Consider the following 17,407-nt stretch of genomic DNA (forward strand, 5'->3'; position numbering starts at 1 on the left):
TTTCCTCTTTTTACTAAAAAATCATCTTTGTTTGATATTACTTCATGAGTACTTAATCGATTTCAAATCTTTTTACATGCTTTTGAAGCTAATGAAGTTTTTTTTAACCCAATTGAAACGATCAAATTTAATTTTTTGTAAATCCGACTGGGTTTGTTTTCAGTATATTCAAACAATTCAATAGCTCGCCACACTTCTCTTCACGAGTTTAAAAACAATTTAGGGAGCGTCCATAAAGTACATCACACAAAAACTTGCTATTTTGGGCGAATCTCCACCTCTCCCCTAATGTCAAACTTTTTATGTGTATTCTTCAAAAATGTTGGATGAATTGTCACGCTTTGCTACCTCCAGCCCCCTTTACATCCTAAATGCATGAGATACTAAGTGGATGACCCCTTAGTCTTATATTGCTGCAAACGAAACAGCAACGGTACACTCTGCCTACAATTTCTCCGGCGACTCCCCATTGCGATTATTGCACCGCGCAGTCAAGACGATCAGCCAAATCCTAAGGGGTCTTAACGATGATGATGCGCTCAGACGGAGGGGGAAGTGTTGCTACATTAAGCCGGTCATTATTGTTAAGCCTGGTTAAAGTAGGCTTTTGCATAGAAAAATATGTGTACTCTCTCTGGGCCATTAACTAGGCGTCCGACCGGACGGCCAATCCGCTCAGAGTAACCATTTCAAATAGTACAGCAACCAACTTAAACGAATCGCTAATTAAACACAACTGCTTTATAATCCTTCGATCCGGTCGCGACGCGCTTAGCCTACGTCGCACAGTGGGAAACTTCGTTATTTTAGGGCATTTAATAAATCGTGCCTTCATCATGCTGCCAAGCGTTTCGATGTTCCCTAAACAATATTTCAGTAAGTCTATACGCTGATGTATAAAAATAGGTTACTATTTAATCTATCTCCCTAAAAGTGAGGTAGAAAATTCATATTTTGAATTTTCAAATATACAAGATTGAAATCTTCACAAAGATGTTCACAACAGCATTTTTGTGAACATCTTTGTCGAAAACACCAAGTTCATAATTTCATTATTTCTCCTAAAAGATCTATCAAAATGGTGAAAATATAACTTACTGACTTAGAAAATATCTAGTAGGCACCAGAACGCCTAGAAGCACAATTAAGGCGTTGCCTATTAAGAGCGCTAAAATGACGAAATCTCCCAGTGTGCGTCGCTGTAAACGAGTGGATTTTCTTTTCTTTATTCTTTAGGTATGCCGCGTGAAACGACAAGTTGATGACAGTCTGGGATATTTCCTCTAGCAGAAAAAAAAAGATTAATCATCGCCTAAATTCACTGTGTTGGATAAACCAGGCCACTCGAAACCGCCTTTAAGTGCAATTTAAGTGTATGGACGGAATTTCACTTTTCATGCCACCCCTTCGGTTCACAGTGTATTTGCAAAATTTGGATAATTTCCGAACAATAGTGAAAACAGCGATTTTCCGCGGCGTTTACAATTTGGGCTGAATCATTAGTCAACCGGGTGATGAGTATGCTGAACACTGTCAAAGGCTTCTTATGATTTTTGTTCGTTGGAATTTCATCTTCATTTTTATTAGCTGCAGAACCGCGATTCTCAAGTTTTTTTCTTGATTGCTAGGGAAGCCAAGGGAAACATGAACCCTTTCCTTGATTTTGCTAGGACTCTGGAGGTGAATAAAAATTTCATGAGATTTCTGAACAGGCTCTTCTGTAAAAACGATAAGGTAGGGTAAGTGTTCCCTTAGTTGTGGGTGTTCCTATAGTTGCGGTAGTGCCGCTTTCACTAATTGCATTACATTAACCACAGAACCGACACTGCCAATCGACGCATTGGCTTGTTGATATACGGAATAATTGAAAAGAGCGTTCAAATTGCTTTAAAACTGATGAAACATAACTAAATTTGCTAAAACTTTAGTTGCTTGTACCAATAGTTGCGGTAAAGTGTTCCTATAGTGGAGGATCCCTTAAGAAAACAACGGATACCGCAACTATAGGAACACAAATTAAAAATATACCGCAACTAAAGGAACAATGTACCAATAGTGGAGGTATTGTTTTTCACTGACATGCCGTGGATTACTGCGATGAAACCATTTTTCTCATTAGGTCAATGGTCGTTACTTCCCGTTACAACATTAACATGTACATTAAATGCACATCTTGATTTTGGGCGTTTAAATGAAGTTCAATCGTGCTTAGTACCTCCACTATTGGTACATCTACCCTATTCAAAAATTATTCAAAAATAATGACCACTAGAGTAGGTAGACTCATGCTCAAATCTCAATCTTTGATCTCTCCTGCGAGAATGGACTGATTTAACCCGTATAGGCCTGAGTGAAAGACAAATTACTTAAACTCTCACCACTCAGCGAATACTCAAATGATTTCAATTATTTTTTGTCAGTATACTCGTACACATATCTAGTTTCTGAAAGTGGTCAAAGGATCTCGGAAATTTTCATGTGGCCGGAGATATTGCGGTGGATCACTGGGTCAGGTCGGGTGACAAGGGTTCTGTGCTTCTGTGCCCCTGTAGTTAGGCAAATTTCAAGTCACAGATAATTTCCAGAATCGGCTATATTGTGACCAGAATATCAAGGAGTTTTGCGAATAACGCATCAGCGTAAACCTTCTGATAATCGATTAAATACAATAATTATGTCAACTACATTTGATTGATCCTACAAATGACCATGTTCGGATCCCCGGAATGCCTCAAATTTATGATAAAGTGCATAATTCGTATCTAAACATCTGTGTGAAGCTTATGGGAACGCGTTTTAGTGAACTATTATGTTCGATTTATACTTTTAGAGAATTGAAACGGTTTAGTACCTAACAAGTCTAGAGCCGGTTCTTCAGGGCATTAAGTCCTAGTGGCCGCATCTGGTACACTCTAAACGGAGCAAAACAATTAATTTATAATGTTGAATATCAGATCTTAATGATTAATGCAAATTAAAATGTTTACCATTGGAAATAAATAAAGCTAACTTGGCATGTCCCAAAAAATCGCCTTTTTCTACCCGACTTGACCCAGTAACCTACTGCAATAACTCCGGCTACAGGAGTATTCCCGAGTTCCTCTAGTCACTTCTAGAAACAAGATATGTGGGCCAGTATACTGACAAAAAATTCTTTGAATTCGTTTAGTATTCGCTGAGTGGTAAGGGTTTTAGTATTTTTGCTGTCACTCAGGCCTATACGGGTTAAGATCTGCTTCGCAAAAACTCACGCATGAGATTTTGATGCAAAATCACTTACTCACGCTTAGACCATCAAACATGACTTTGGGATGATACACAAATTATGTCACGCAAAATTTCGACTTTTTTGACAATTTGACAATTTGAATGACTATAACCCCCAATACCAAGTGAAACATGAAAGTGTTCTAGTAATTTTGATTAAATATTAGAAGCTTTGTGCTATTACTCTAACAGCATATCTCAGATGAACGGCCTATTAAGCTTATCGTCTTTATGCTAAATAATCCCTATTCGACCAAACGTACCTCCCATTAAACTTGCTGATGGAAAATTACAATTTCACTCAGGCTTGACGCGTCTGTAATACATTGCACAGTGGTCCAGGAATCAGTTTTACGCGGAAAGATGCATTTTGAGCTTTAGAATGAAACATTAGACAAAAACGGTCTTCTACAAAGTTGTTTGTATTAGTTGAGCCCTTTGTTTGGTTTTATTGAAAATAAGGGTGGACCATATTTTCATAGAAATTGTGTTACTAACTTTCTTATTTGTAGAAATTATATTATACAAGCTTCAGCAAAGTTGTAGACCATTCAATTTCAAGCAACTTTGCCAAAAAAAGTTTTTTTGTATCTCTGACCGATTTAGAGCTTTTTTCCTACGGTGACATAGGGTGGTCCGGACAAAACTGGTTTTCTGGCTCTAGAGTTTTCAATTCAAATTTCTCATCAAAGTAGTCTATGAAACACTTTTAGAACTTTGAAAAATGCGTAATTTGGTGAGTGAAGAAACTCGCTATCTCCTTCCGTTTAGGAGTTATTGTTGTTTTTCTCTCAAAAACGTGCTTACTTTGATTGTGAATATCTCTGATTGGGGCAAACATAAAAAATATCTTTTGACGGCATTCAAAAGACAAAACAAAATTGTATATTATATCAAAAAATTACAGATGTGTTATTTTTGTAACTCTAATAAAATGACCCCCCCCCCCCCCCCGTAACACTTTTAGTATGGATTTTTTTTAATTTTGAATAAGTCGTAACGTTTGAGCTACAGCCGAACTCCGCCCCCCCCCCCCTTTGAGCGTTACGTAATTTGCCACCATGCTCGTTACCTCGAAATAGAAGATCACTAGCACTTAAACACTACGGGTGTCTGTTAGTCCCAACCAGATTAATGGTTCCTGTAAGTGCAGTTGATCTGGCGATACTGGAGAAGTTTCTTCAGGAATTATTTCAGTGATTCATTCATAAAAAATCTCGAAAATAGCTTCAGTAGTTACTTTAGGACTTAATCCTGAGGTTCATTCAGAGTTTTTCCTTATATTTCTTCTTCTTCCAAAATTATTCAACGAACTTCTTCCATGTATCATCTCTAGTTTTTTTTTCAAATATTCTGCAATTTAACTCATAAATTTTCTTGATATCTCTCCAAAAACTTCTTTTAAAATTGATGCAAATGTTTCTTTATCGTAAATTATTTAGAAACACCATTATGTATGCTTCTAGGATTTTTTTCAAAAATACCGTCAGGATATTAAAAGAGCAAATCTGTATTATCCAGCTACATATATTTAAAGATTTCTTTTAAATTTACTGCTTTATCCCTATTTGCCTAATTTCCACATATTCTAGGGAATTTCCTATATATGGGACTACAAATAGAGGCAGTGCAGGAATTCATTAGAAATTATTCTTTTAGTAATTTCGCATGGATCTTCTCTAGAAAATCCTAAACCAATTTCTTCAAAAATCTGTCTCTTCACGGGTAAAAATGCGGCGCTCTTAAACGGGAGAAAGAGTCATGATTTCGGGAGGAAGGTGTGTTTTCATGTAATGAAAATACACTATGACAAAAGTTATGAAATCATGAAGCATTTTACCGTAACGCCGGCTGTACGTTACGTTTTCATTATTTTGCGAAGAAAAATGTCAATTTAAATCCTCATATCATGTAACATGTATGCTGGAACCATGAATAAAATTCATGGAAACATAAGCACTATTCATGGATTTCGTCGAAATGTGGCAATTTCGGTCATGAAATCATGAAGCAGGATCTGATATCATGAACACAGTTCATGAAATATGAGCACTTTTCATGTGTTTAGATGGCTGTCATTTATGGTTCCGATTTTGGTGCTGAAAAGTGGCAAGTTGAGTCATGAAATCATGAAGCAGGATCCCTGAATCATGACATCATTTCATGAAAACAAACATTAAACGTCAATTAAGATCCCAGTTTATATTTGCCATTGGTAAACAAATCAAATGAAGATTAAAATCGTTACGGCTTTTGTGCCGGTAGTTTTGTAAACATGAGTGATGGAACACTCCTTAAGGATATGTTGAAAGTGCAACTGGAACATCCGGCTGCCGAAGGCCTTTTGTGAGCAGCTCTGTTATAGAACGTGGGGAATGCATCACTTCCAAACAGTTAAAATCGCCGACGAGCTTGTCAAGCAACATCTTCGCTCAGAGTCAAACATTGCCGGGTTCAGTATAGTCAGGAAGAAGTAAGTACATTTTGGAACAATGTGGGAACTCACGGAAATTTCGTCAAGAATGTCATCGATATGACGACAAGGTTCTGAAGAACTTAAACTTTTTCAAAAACAACTTTTTTATAATTTCACTAGGAAACATCACCGATCGCCATGAGACACGTTGACTAAGGTGAAGAAAATGACAGTTAGATTTGTGTTTCCCCGTCATCCTCCTTAAATTCATCAAGAATTTTCTCCAGAAGTATCATGTAAATACCTACTTCAGGTCAACTCTTTTCGAAATAAAATACAGCCAAACCTCTTTTTACGCTCACTTTTTTTACGCTCCCTCTTTTTAAGCTTCAACTTACGCTCCTGCCTGATGACGACCTACTTGAACCTATGTAATATGGGTATTTCTGGAACGGGACCGATGAGTAGATAACGGAAATCGATGCCTGACGCCATTTTGGAATCAAAGATGTTTACTTACGGTTTGTGAAAATCACTTTATACCCATACAATATGGGTATTTTTGGAAAGGGACGATAATTACATGACTGAAATCGATGTGTGACGCCGTTTTGAAATCCATGATGGCAACTTACGATTAGTGAAAATCACTTCGGACCCATACAATATTAAGCTTCATCTTTTTTTACGCACCCCTAGTAAGGGGCGTAAAAAGAAGTTTGGCTGTAACTAAACAGTTTTGTGATGTTATCATAAAATTCATCCACAATGTATCCTAAAAATTTTCAGGGCTTCTTTCTACAATTTGGTGTGAACATTCTCCATAAGATTCACTATGCCCTGGGAAGTACCTAAGACGTGTAGTTATGATTTTTGGGTAACACTGTTATACAGTATGAAGTGAATAAGGACAATTACTAAGTTTCAGCTTCGGCCGGGAAACAACTTAAGCAGTATACAAAAGCAAAATTAAAATTACCACGATCACTCTTGCAGAGGGACATTCAATGAATTTCATCCCAGCATGGCCGAAGTTGTTGATAATAATGGGCATGTCGGTCCACTGGATTCGGAAATTAGCTCTAATGAAACTCATTTTCAATCAAGCTGCGAAGCTGCCGGCAGCGCAGATGTTCGTACTCGTGCAGTCGATTGCAAAATTCACGTGGTTTTTTGGTTAATTTGATGATGGGGTCATTTTGGGTTGTTGATCAGTAGGAAATGGGATACGTAACACCGGATTGGCGCTGATGAGGGTTATGAAAATTTTGAGTTTTAGGTAAACGTACTAGTGATGCGCTCGTGGCGAGGTACACAAAACTGAATCTCAATTTCGATTGATTACAACTCAAGATACATCCGGCGAAACAAAGTGCTGTTTATCTGTTGTGTAGCGTTACTCGTTTCTAATAATTGGTGATCAAAGAGTTGTATCACAAAACTGCATTAAACAAAGTAATCGATGTGCGAAATTCGATACAAAGATATTGAATTTTATGTTATGTCACATTGCATCAAATTAATAGGTTTTTAGTCACATTAAACTTATGTTGTAATATATACAAGAAGTTAGGCTTTACTATAACATATTTATGAATAATATAGGTTATCACCTTAAAATTTCCAAATCTAATAGATTCGTATTTATTCTGTCTAATTCTTGTGCAACTCTTCACAACCATAGGCGTGCATTATCTGAAGGTATAACATATAATAACGAACCTCGCAGTTGATTCTCACCTACCAAATTACTCATTTCCTCTCATTCTCACCTCGATGTAAAATTTCACTACCACAGCGCAATAACCTTCGCGGCAGACACGGATTTGATGGATCATAAACCATGAGATGAGGAAACATTGCACAAGCCAAAGAGCAAGAAACCATTAACCTCACGCACTACTCGGTGAAGTCGTCCTCATTCGAATAGACTAAAATTCGACCTATTTCAAACGACGGCTACTGTCTTTCAAAGCGTGCATATTCCCCTGTTAGAAACGTTCATGCTTGGAAGAACCCAAAGATCACACCAATCCGAATGGCATGAATAGCGTCAAAACTCTCCCAATTTTGAGTCACAAAAACACAATGCACCAATCAGTGCACAATGGTCGGAAAAAAGTGAAGTTTGGCCAAAACTATTTTTATCGCCTTAATCGATGAAATATTGTGCATTCAGATTAACTTTAGACCGAAGTTCATAAGAAAAATTAAATATCACCAACAAAAGTTCGCCGAAGTTCGGCGTCGGCATTCTACCGAAGTGCTACGCCGACAAAGGCATTCCTTATGCGTCGGCGAAGCACTAAATTAGAACGCCGACACCGAACTTCGGCGAAGTTTTGACTGCCGAACTTCTAATTGTCACTCGAATAGTCAATATGTAATCTGAATATGTTATTTGGCGTTTTTGTTGTTTCAGAAGGGGTTATTCACAAATTACGTAACTCAAAAAAAAAGATTTTTTTTTAAATTAAAATTGTTATCAAACTGGGCTGGAAGCACAAATTTTGTTTATATTTGATCAAGTTTGATCAAAATGTATATGAATAGTGGTTAAATATATTTTTAATAAACTTTGTATGAAAAATATCGTCAAAATGTATGTAAAATATTGAATTATTCAAATAGCTCTAACTTGCAAATCAGCAAATTTCTGCAAAAAATTTAAGGGTTTTTTGTAAGATCTAAGGATGCTTTTTGATGTGCAATATTCGAAATGGCGGCGACATGACGCGACAAAAGTTGTTTTTCATGTTCAAATTCATTAAAATTACCAAAGTGTAATATTGAATAGTATTAAAACTTCAACCAAATATTTTTTTTATCCTCATGCTCGATAAAAGTGTTGAACCATAAGCTTTCAGATAGTGGATAACTTCGGGGAAATATTGCATTTCTAAATTATCAATTTTGTGCTTTATGTTATTGTTATATTTTTCAATTTTTTGACTTCAGCTGGTTTGCCGTCATAAAAGTCATAGAAATTTAAATTTTAGTTCAATTTCAATTAGAGATCATAATAATATAACACATGAGGTATATTTTAAAATTTAAAAAATCATAAAAATCTCAAAAAAGTTTTTGGTAGTTTTGGCCGCTCCTTTATATGGAGCCCGACCATTGTGCAGTGTTAAAACAAGAAGTAAAAGATAATGCCCGCATCCTTGACAGTCACTTTACATGGCTTCTTCCGACCGTGTCTAGAGCTATGAAGCAAAATTGCAAAATGGATTTATTTCCACCGAGCGAGTAAGTGGTCGATCAGACCGAAGTCCCACGTCGAAGGTTATTTGGGGAATTTTCACTCACTAAAGCGAAGCGAATGCCGGTAACCAATCTTATAAATCGTCACACACAAAGTTTGATTGCCGAACGCAGCACTGCATAGTATTTCGATCGGCCGAAATCGTGAACTTAATTTTGTAGCACCTTTAAACGTGGTTTTTTCGGAATGGTGTCTTCGGACGAAAATTTTCTAAAAATATAGCGCATATATTGACGGTAAATGTTAGTTCGCAACTTTGCCACGGGCGGCGCTGCGAAAATATTTTTTTTTGAAATGACGATCTTTAAATATGATGTCTTCGGCAAAGTTGTAGATAATTCAATCACAAACAACTTTGCCAAAGACACCTAGTGTGTATTCAGCCGCATTTCCAAAATACGAGAGTATTTTATGAACGACCCCCTAAAACTAGTTTTTCTCGTATATTTTGAAAATGCGAAGTTTCCGGTAGTAACAATGTTCTACAAAATTGTGTAAACAGTCAAAATGAATCATTCTCTAGAAGACACTAGGTTTCTATAGATCAAGGAAAAGCAGTTATAACCATTTAAGTGCAAAAATCAGTCACTTTTGGGTTCCGTGTATTTATTCGGGTGGCAGCTGGTGGCAGATGAAACCTAGTAGGATTCAAAATACATCATTAGTAGTTGTGAATGTCGATAGTGTCATTAGTATCCACGAGTATCCCTTTTACTTAAAGGAAGATTCATCAATGACTCTTATTACCCTGTAGTACTTAGTTATATGATGGGTAGAGGGCTATGTGGCTCCATACTTCTTCTTTTTCTTCTTCTTGACACATTCTTCATCATTACGCACAACCAATAGGTTTCAAAAAAAAGTTTTCAGCTCAAACGGATGTTTGGTTCTCCAGATCCGTGCTCTTGAAAATTTTAACTATGGCTTCGATTCATCTTCACCTTAAAGTCAGCTATTTGCTAATGAACACTGTCGTAAAGCTGCGAGTCTCAAGCGTCGTTCCGCCATCGGCCGACTGTCTGGAAATTCTACATAGTCATGCTTCCAGAGCAGGCCTGTCTCAAAACTTCTCGCTGTTCAACCGGCGTGTGGTCACTTCCAGGATACTGTACCTTTCACGATAGGCACAAGAGCTACACCCAAACTCTGGATGTCGAAAAAGCGACTGACGTACTCGTGGAGATCCTCTGTGGTCGGTTCGGTGTGCACATGTTGTTGTCTGTGCATTGTGTTAGCTCGTGGCTTCCGTAGACTGACACACACTGCCCATCCAATCCTGGTCTTAGTTGCAATAGGTTCATTCAACTTCCCTTCACGCAATTTCAGTGTAGCGAGAAGATGAACGTTGCTTTGTCCGATTAGGATTCTTGGTACAGCACACCTGAAGATTTTCACCGGAAGCTATTTGAGATGTGTGTATCGACTAGCATGCTCAGCATAGTCTGTGGTTTGCTGTGGTAAGCCGAGATTGTCGAACGTGTAGATCTCGGACAACTTGTACTGCTTGTTGACACCAGCCTCGGAAATCTCCATCGTGATGATCTCTGTTCCGGCGACCGTCTTGTCCACTCGCTGTTCAGAGTCTCAACTTCTCCGCTGACATCAAGAGCTTTGGCGATCGATAGCTCGATGAGTGTTACTGACGATCCGTCGTCTAGGAATGCGAAGGTGTTGAACTGTCCCTATGTCCCGAATAAGGTCACTGGCAGGATGCGGATGACGACAGCTGACGATGAACTGATACCACCGCACTAGTAGTCTTAGAAGTCGCTGAAGGTTCGAAGTGATATAAACGATGATGTCGCTTTGGGCAACCGTTGATTCCGCAAACTTCTCTTTTACATAGCCACCGAGCATGTGACGTGAGACAACGAGCGCACAGTTTGTTTGCTTTCACTGCCTTCCATCTACCGTCTAAATCCAGCCTTTGAACGATGAGCAGTTTTGGATTTGATGGTTTTCGACGTTGCATACGGAACAAGATTTGGCGCCCTTCTCGTTCAGCTGTCCACTGTTGGATCCGGTTCCCGCTTCTTGCGTCACTTCTTGGCGATTTGTTTTCGGCTGCTCTGAAGTCACGTGCGCGTTCACAAACGATCTGTCCTTTGGTCGGCTTCGTTCTTCTTTCACAGCTTTCTGTGGAAAACTTGCAAGCTGCGTTACGCCACTAGCCGGCGATGACACCTTCACCATGTAGTCGCTGAATACGTTCAGATAAACCATTGAAACTTGCTCTTGGTAAAGCGCCCAGCTGAATTTTACCGTTGCTGGTACACGGTTAAAAACGAAAATACTAATTAGCGTGGTAATTATTATATTTACAATATAATCCAATTTTATGCATTCTGAAGATTATGAAATAAGCATTCAGCTATTTCATCCTATACTTTGTCATGCATTTCCGCGACTTATATTTTGTCGGGCATATGGACTGTCTCTCACTATTCTTAAGACTTGTGAAATCAAACTTTTTCATTGATCGTAAGTTATCCACGCCGTCGCGCTGGATCTCACCGCGTTTTCTTGGAAATCTCTTAGGTTTCCCGATAAATTTAAACATTTCCTCAAGTTAAAACCGTGTACTCGAGTGGTCATCGTGGCTGCACATCTGTTAACCGGGTTGCAAGCTAAAATCAAGGCAGAAAACCAAAATTGTAAGGAAGGTTCCAGGATAATGGGCACTCCCATATTGTCGGCTATTCAACTTTCCTCCGAAATCGCTTCCGGAAGGATTTGCTCCCAAGAAAAGTTTTCACCGAAGCGATGACGAATATGACGGTAAGTCGACTGATTGCAAAATTTATGGTGTTCATTTATCATTATATTACTATTTCGCAGTGAATTTCGTTGAGGTGTTTGATTCCGGTGGTCGTAAGAAGCGAAGAAGATTTACAACAGGAGCAGTTGCTAGCACGAAGAATCACAATTTCAGCGGTACAGCGGTGGACAAAACTGGAATGACTTTGTTTGCCTAGGCAAGCAGCAAAAAGTTTTATAAAAAATGTTAAATAAAGACAAAATGTTCATTATTTTTTGTTTTCCTTTTTTCATTTTTCAAAACAAACAAAAATGGATAATTTTATTTATTTTATAGAATTATGCAGCTTTATGCATTACCAATAATAATTTTAGAAAATTCTTTCGCCAATATAAAACCAATTTATACTAGGAAAGATTTTTGCGCTAAAATTCATCCCAATGAGTGAATAGACGGAATGTAGTTTTAGTATGACATGTAATCTTTTTAGTATTTTCTTTTTTCTGCGTGTAGCTTGTCCACCAGCTCCTGCAGAAAAATCGGATTTGCTAGGTGCCTCTCTAGCCCAATCGCATTCAAGTGTCCGCAGAGATTTTGAACTATCAGCCCGAAACTGACCAGCATCTCCAACCGGTCGGGCTTCGGTGGAAGGGTGGCTCGAACCTTGGCGATCATATTGTTGATGATCTGTTGCGGACGGCCGTACAACTGCTGCAGAGTGGACATGACTTGGGGCACCGTTGACGGGTGGAGCAAAAAACAGCTAACCAAATCTTTCGCACTGCCTTTCAGGCTTCGCTTTAAACGCAGAAGGTTCTCTGAATCAGTGTACCCAAAAATCTGTGTTGAATGCTGGTAGCTGCTAATAAATAGTGACCAATCTATCGGATCGTCGTAGAAAATCGGAAGCTCTCTGGTGACCACTTGTCTAACGGCAATCTGTTGGGGTGTTGGTCTAAACTAATCCAGCACCAGAGTCGGCGAGGGTATTTGCGGATGGGTTATTGGCACGGAAGGTAACACATTCGAAGTAGGAGGAATGGGGACAGGTTCGTTCATCATTCCAACACCACACGATCCAGGTTAAGTCACACATTCTTGTTGACGATTGAGCAAACCAGAATCTACCGACGATGGAGAAGGCGGAGGGGGAAATGCATGATTTGAATCGACGCGAAGAGAATTTTCAATGTTTGGTGCATTCGTAGATTCAAACCAAGACGCAGGCGGAGGAGGTAATGGAGGAGAACAACCGCTATCTCCCTGCCCATCTCGAGTACCGCTGATGAACTGTTGAACTTCGTCGTACAGGTCCCATTCATCCATTCGTTTCGTAGACGATGTGATTAATTTTCGCGTTGCTCTGCTGCTTCTAGTTGGGATTTCAGCAGCTGTTCGCTGTCACGCAGACACTGGATTTCACTTTCCAGCTCTGTGTAGTAATTTAATTGAGTACATTACTAAACTTCTCACAACATCACAGTAGTTCACTTAACATAGTAGTCATGGTCATACGAGAAGAGTCAGACGTAGGAACCAAACATCATTCTGTAATAAACCATTGAACTGATAATACGTGTTGTTACTAACGCACTATACTCTGCCAGTTGTAGTTGAAGTGTTTCGTATTCCTTGTTGCGCAGCATGCGTAGATCCTGATGTTTCACTTCAGTCACACGACTACTCGACGATAAGTTTCTCCAGGGTTTCCACCTGAACCTTCAAATTCCTTATTTTTCCTCCAGCTTTTGATTTGGTTCACTAGCTCAACCTCGCGTTTCCGTCTTGTGGCGATATCCAACTGGTGTTTTACAACAAGGTCCTAGACGGCTCGATGCTCTGCTTCCGATTGTCGTTGCTGCATCTGGAGCTCACTTTTTTCGACACTCCATCGCTTGTTGTGAGTACCGTAAAATGGGGTGAAGTTGATCACTTTTGAGCAATTCTGTTCTATAATTTCTAGTAGGATGCATGTATTCTCATCCAAATATTTTCAAAACCTGTACTGATTGGCTGTTTATCGAATTATACAAACGAATTTTTTACGAATTGTTATCATAATAACAAAAACATTTTTTAGAAATCAAAAAATGGAATTTTTGATTCCGGGGTGAAGTTGATCAATTACTGTGACTCGTTTCCTAAAATAAAGAGATATGCTATTTACTAAATTTGGGATCACTGATCCCGAATCAAGTCTCAAAAATCTTACAACTTGTTGATAAATCGGTCAATTTTAGAATTGAATGTTGTGAAATCCAGGATACACCAAATAAAGCGCCTAAAGGTATGCAATTTTCTTTGAAATTAGCAACTTGCTCACAAAAAGAAAATTTTTATCTCTGAAAATGATTTTTTATCCTCAATGCAAATATAAAACTAGGTTCACAGAACACATATGGAATGTACGAAACAGTTTATTTAAATGGTGTCTTTATATAGCCTTGGCAATAGTCGAATGTTTGGGGTAGAACCCTTCAACAGTACATCGAACATTTCCTTAAAAATCTGTTTTTTCCATGGTATAACTATCTTGAACGACGAACCGAATTTAGAAACATCAAGAGCAGCTATCAGGTTATTCGATATGACATAACTTGAGATTATTGAAAACGAATAATAACTCTCCTGGCAGTTCATACATGTGGGTACGGGAATGATCAACTTCTCCCCACTGATCAACTACACCCCGAATTACGGTACCAATGCGATTTATACCCGGCATGACGCTAGCACTAGCACTTGGAACGATTTCTTCAAACTTTAGCAGATCTGCGTGTGGCTGAAGTTTGACGAACGGCAAGTCTGGCAGTCCCTTTCTCTGAACGTCCTTTTCAGCATCTCCTCCGACAGCGCCTTCAAGAGAATCTTCAGAGCCATTTTGGATGCTTTCCAGGGTCCGTGGAATCGACTTCGCTTCTATTCCCACACTTACCCTGCCATCACTGACAAGTGAGGAAATAGCTGGTGGAGTTCTCAATGGAGTTGACGAAGAGTGTACTGCTTGCAGATTGCCTGAGGACGCACATACCGACAAATCAGCATTCACAGACAATGACGCAGGTATCTGTCCACCGATTACCTCATCAGCTGCCTTCGTCTGCCATACCCAATCTTCGGTGCCCTTCGCACTCCTCTGGCTGCTCCGTATACTCCGCACACTGTTACCTTCTTCACCGTCTTTCCGATTTAGCAGTTCATGTTTGCGTGCGATGAACTGCTTACCCTGCTCCAGTTTCTTCTGGAGTTCCTTCTCGTTCTCTTGCAATCCACTCGCGATTAAGGTCCTCGAGCAATTTACACTCTTCTTCCAGACGCTGCAGTTCACGTCCCACTCGAGATCTACGCTCACTCGACGTACCCGAAGTACCGCTTATCTGGCTATGTGGCGGTTCGGGCACGATAGGCATACATACCACACAAACGAAGCTAACAGAGTGTACCGTGACCGTGCTCACGTTGACACAGCACTCACATTTCCCACACTGAACAATATATTGCTTCGTAACATTCGGCCGATTGCAGCCAGCACAATCGCACAACTCACCTCCGTCTTCATCCACTCTGGATGGGATGAAAGAATCTTCCGAACATTTACTCGATGCCTTGTCGTCGTCACCCGGGTTGAGGTTAGCATTCGCCTGCTGGAACCTCGTTTGCGGCCGGGTTTGCCGCACATTCGACAGCGAGTTCATCATGATCCGGTGAATTCTTAAGAAATGTTGTGGGAGATTCAAAGGGAGTTCTTTCAGCAAGATCGTTTAACCCAGATTTGAGTTTGATCAGCTTAATCTAAAATATAGTTTTTTTTATTAAGGACATGTTGAATAACAAATTCACTTTTTACTTACAATTCAGTCTCCGTACTATGTTTTTATCTTACATACAAAGGTATCGACCGTGATAATTATTATTGAATTTGTTTACCGCCATATCAGTCTATTTTGCTCGAAGTAAGAGAGCAATGAATACTAGATGCACAGGTACCGTAAGGAAACGGCGAGAGAAATTGGATTAGATGTTGAAGAGGGCATACCATATGAAACAGTATTACTTGAAACGTCCTTCCTTGTGGCTAACGTCCCCTATGGGAACGGCTTGGTGTTTTTAGAATGACACTACCAAGACAGCCAAAAGGAAGGAGGTCTCAAGCGCCCTATAAGTTTTAATCTAGATCCATGCTGCCGTTATACGCATAATTGTCCCATGTTACTTTTTGTGCATTTTGACTTTTTGTCATCAAATAGTTTATTTTTACGTATAGTTTTAGAAAACACTTTCCAAAAATTAACTTTGTTCGGAAACTCAATGAAAAGCAAGCCAAGTCAATTTGTCCCATTGTTGAATTTCCACGCATAACTGTCCCACTACTGTATTTCTACGCATAACTGTCACACTATACAATTCGCTGCGCTGATCTCGAACAAAATATTCAGTAGGCTGTTTTGAATAAACTGGTGTTTGGGAAAATCGTTTTGAATATCTTCTTGCGTTGGATTTACACCCCATATGGAACAGAACCTGTTTTATGTGTTTGTATTATCGGATGGCATTCATCATTTATGCGAGCCTGATGGCAAATTTGATTGAAATTTATGTCGGAACGGGAGTCTGCCATTTTTTCCACAAACTTTGAAACACGTCCTCGTGCCAGAACAATCGTTAACAGAATGTCGTTTGAGTCTCGATTCGCAACCTCAATCCCGAAGATTGCCTCGAGTGCCGTGTTCGCTCTCTTTGTGTCTCTCTTTCTCTCTTTTCCAGTTTTGTTCTTACGGCTATTTTCATTTGACATTTCTCAGTGCTTTTGTTTACAACTGCTTGAATTGCGTGGTCATTATCATAGAAGAAAACTGTCAAAATGACTCGAAAACAAATGAACTGTGAAGCTTCCGTGAAAATGTCTATAGGACGATAGTCAAACATTAATGCTTGTGGAATACGATCGTATACGAATCTTTTTCGGATCAGATTAGATTGGATAAAATAAATCAGCCGAACAAAAATGATTCTCGTACGAGTTCTCATATTCCAGGCTCTCTCAGAATGATCGTGTTGCCAATAATGTGTTTTTTTTACTCGAGGCGATCCAACCTTTTATGTTGCTTTAAACATGTCGTTTTCTATTTCCATTCCATCCACTACAATTTACAATATCAAAATATTATTTCCCATACGTTTTTCAATAAATTTCAGTTGAATTTTCAGGGTTGATCACAAAATTCCTCTAGTTTTTGGAACCACGGTCATCGATTAAAAATTGACCGTTATTTTGGATTCATCACGGGGAGTACTGAAATAATCCCACTTGAAGAATCAGTAATCACTTTAATTTCGAGTCCATGGCTTGCGACAAATCAACTTCATGATTTAGTAAACCAAGTCTAAATAAAAATAGTTTGACCGATTTTGGATGACTTCCCAGACAACCAGAAATCGCATGAAAGTGCACTTTACAACTCGTTTATTCATACTAATTACATCAAACCCGCACAACACCGTGGATAAACTCGTCAGATTGATGAGTTTCCTTGCATAAAACACTTCTTTTCTGAGTTCATTTGTGCATTTTATTTCGTCTTGTACACTCGTACAAAGTAAGTCGAATCAATCCGTAGCAGTTGTCAAACCAACATTTGTTATCATAAGTTAAGTCGCATAAGATCACAGGTTAGTTTGGTAGAATATTTATACACTC

The 17,407-nt window shown here is 39.0% G+C and overlaps 1 protein-coding gene across 1 annotated transcript in view; it reads left to right on the plus strand.

Moving 5' to 3' along the window:
* Positions 1 to 17,407, plus strand: part of LOC5576295 (unconventional myosin-IXb) — a 162,103-nt gene that overhangs the window by 121,329 nt on the left and 23,367 nt on the right.

Source organism: Aedes aegypti, chromosome 2 (genome assembly GCF_002204515.2).
Source record: "Aedes aegypti strain LVP_AGWG chromosome 2, AaegL5.0 Primary Assembly, whole genome shotgun sequence".
Taxonomy (NCBI): domain Eukaryota; kingdom Metazoa; phylum Arthropoda; class Insecta; order Diptera; family Culicidae; genus Aedes; species Aedes aegypti.